The sequence below is a fragment of the Limulus polyphemus genome, unplaced genomic scaffold, assembly GCF_000517525.1.
Source record: "Limulus polyphemus unplaced genomic scaffold, Limulus_polyphemus-2.1.2 Scaffold1721, whole genome shotgun sequence".
Lineage (NCBI taxonomy): Eukaryota > Metazoa > Arthropoda > Merostomata > Xiphosura > Limulidae > Limulus > Limulus polyphemus.
This window is the reverse complement of record NW_013667331.1, coordinates 39017-42220: the sequence shown is the minus strand read 5'-3', so window position 1 is coordinate 42220 and position 3204 is coordinate 39017. Positions and strand designations below refer to the sequence as shown.

General features: G+C 31.5%; 1 long non-coding RNA gene across 1 annotated transcript in view; it reads right to left on the bottom strand.

The window, feature by feature from the left end:
• The window catches only part of LOC106464698, a 2707-nt gene extending 1225 nt beyond the window's left edge, over positions 1-1482 (bottom strand). Inside the window, exons 1-2 of the long non-coding RNA XR_001291158.2 lie at positions 1374-1482; positions 729-873 (exon numbers count right to left, since the gene is read on the bottom strand). This is a non-coding gene — a long non-coding RNA (uncharacterized LOC106464698). The remainder of the gene's footprint in view (positions 1-728; positions 874-1373) is intronic.
• Between the last annotated feature and the right edge of the window lie 1722 nt (positions 1483-3204).

Sequence of the window (3204 nt, the reverse complement as noted above, 5' to 3'; positions counted from 1 at the left end):
CTCAATACAACTTTTCAACACACTAGAATTTCCATGGTTAATTTAACTTAAACACACGCTATAATTCACAACGGTTCACGCACTTTACTTACGCTCACTACCGCTCACTTGATTCAGTTATCTGTCTCTATCTCTCTATCTGCAATTCTCTATATCGTCAATTCTTCCGGTCTTATATATACAAAATAGAGGGCGTCTGGCAAACACTCGAGCCTTCACCAACCTTCTAGATACTCATTACGTGTTACCAGCGTCATGTGAATTCCGCTGTCGTAACAATGTTATTTAGTTTCCGTTATAAGTTTAATTCTAAATGGAATAGTATCAAAGAGGTTTCATATACACGTTACGTTTACCCAACAACATATTTACTAGTAACTGATAATTATTTAATTATTTTTAAAGGTAGAAAAGATGTATTGAGATACGATGATAGAGATGCATCCTGATTATTATTTTCTATAAATTAAAACTAATGATCGAAACAATAACATTTTTCAGTTATTAAACATATTATTTAAAACGTTATTTCAAAAGGAGCCTTATTCTTCATAATTTATAATGAATTTTATTTTATTAATCATCAGGTAATTTAACTCAGACTACTCAATGAGATCCGCTTCCCTAGGGGATAATGGACAGAACTATATTACTGGCTAGACATGTCTCACATGTAATAACTTTTCTTATTTCGAATGTATCAACTATTTTACAAAGCAAAATTTTACCTGTAATAACGACCTCTGCCTCCTCCACTATACCTTCTGCTATATCTATATCTTCCCCCATAATATCCGGCCTCTACCTCAGGAACTACTATTGCACCTAACAAAAGGCATACGCACAGAAACACCAGAAATGCTTTCTTCATAACTACAGAGAAAAATAAACGAAACAGTAGAAATGAGGTTTGCAAATGTATTCAAGTATTCATTATTTGGAATCTGTGGGAATTAATAGCATTCAATGTAGATTATAAGACTAGTCTTTGAGAAGTCCATTTCGCTCGTTAAATTCGTAGAGACCAAGATACTTTCTTTGCCCGACTTTAAAACAATGTCATAAAAATATCATTTATTGGCCTATCGGGATCTCTCGAGATTAATTAGTTTTTAGATATGCTTTTGTCTTGAAACTAAAATTTACACATACCTTAATCTAAAACTGAATAAGCACTAAATGGAATTAATGCCAGCACTATGATGCTTATTAATTTCACTTCTATAATGAACTACAAAGACTTACACTGCATGTTTATATAGCAGTTATTATAGTTAATTTAAAAACTAACTATAAAATACATAAATAATGTTTTAATATCGACCCAAGAAAGTAGACTCTTAACTTTGCGAACTTCATAAGTGAAAACCTACCTGTGTTTGAGTTTTTTCAACCACACAACTTTTGTCTCTCGGATATTGCTAAATTTTCTTTGCTTCACTCATTTATATATATTACGTCGATTCTCGAAGTCCACCTATCACAAGGAGAAGTAATATGTCACGTGATATTAAGGAGTAAAAATTGTATTTCGAGATCAACAAGAATTTATTCAGCGATTTTGTTTTTGTTTTCATGTGACTTCGAGTTTCACTTTTTGTTGTTGTTGTTTTGTCTTTTGTGATGAATAGTTAAGCATTTTCAGCAATCTCAAACCTTTCTTTGCGACCACCCAACTTCCGATATATCTAAAGAATGTCCAATTTTCTTATTAAGCTATAAATACATTGTATTATTTCGTCTAGCAGTTATATATTCACAAAAAATACTAGCCAGTTATGTAACGTTGCCAATTTAATTACGTCAAAAATCAAAGAAAGCTTTTCACTGCTTGTTATGACCGTGACGTACGACCATTAAGATCTTTCATTGTCTGTATTATTCATTGGAAATAAATATACATTTGAATAATTTATATGAATAATAAAATTTCCCCTCGAAAACTAGTGTTACAACTTAATTGAACGTTATATAAGCTTTCTTTTTGTTGATATTTTACCTTACGTAACTGAAATTTTACGTTTTCTTCACATCCTTATCTAAATACAATTCCATGATGACTTCTTCAGGATATTTTTTCTATACATATAATATATAACTTTCCAAGAGTTATTGATATGAATTTGTAGATTAGGAACGCATAGAAAATCTTAACTTGTTTCACAGAAATATCAGGTATATTCAAAATAAAGCCTATCCCTCAAAAAGGCTTTAATAATAAATAAATAAATAAAAAGGGGGGTTCAAAACACATATTAACGTCACTTGATGAGCAATAAAATCGGAATTATTAAAAACAGGATACAACGTTTTATTCATCAGTGCAAAAGTGTCATTTAATTATGAACTTGGAGGTTTCAGTCTGTTGTACTTTATTAGATGACGTCTCATTCGACGCAAAAGGAAAACACAGGAGTAGTGAAATAGGCACCAAATACGAATATTTGTTATCCCATATCACTCCAAGGGTAGTCCTAAGGGTGCATAACTAGGTTTGCTGAGAACCGGTCTAGCGGCTCGCCAGCTTCAAGCGTGCACGCCCACAGACTTTTGCCATCTAATATACTGCTTTTAAGCTACATTTTCAGTATTCATTTAAAAATTAACTAGACGGCGCGTGACTTTAAAATCAAGTAAGTAGTCCTAGAATACCTAAAAAGTTCACTTTTTCAATAATCTAGTAACCTCAAGTAATATCTAAAGATGGGTGCATTAGTTATAAATAAGAGTTAGTTCAGTGAAGTATTTATTGTGAAAGTGAAGTAGTGAATGAGAAATTAGTTCAGTGTCAGAAAAGTTATTCAGTGTTAGACAGTAAGAATTATTTTATCAATTCTGTCATTCATTTACAAGATAAATTTTGTTTGTTTATCAATCAAACTTTAAAGTTAAGTAAGTTAGTAGTTCTTACCATAGTCTCGAAATTTCCGTTGAAAATTAAAATATTATTTGTGAGTTTGTGACTACAACTGTGTACAAGTGAAAGTATCTTGTAGCAAACTTTAAGAAAGAAGTAAACTGATTTGTTATCGTTACGTGAATTGGACTTGGCCTTATTTTTACCAAAATAATCCACCCAGCGATAGAATATTGTTATGTCTCCGTTTGTTAATTAACTTTCCGTAACTTCGTTCCGACGAAACTTTAGTGACACAAGTCCTTACTTAATAAAACTGGTTTATTCTTTCCGAATATAACTTTACC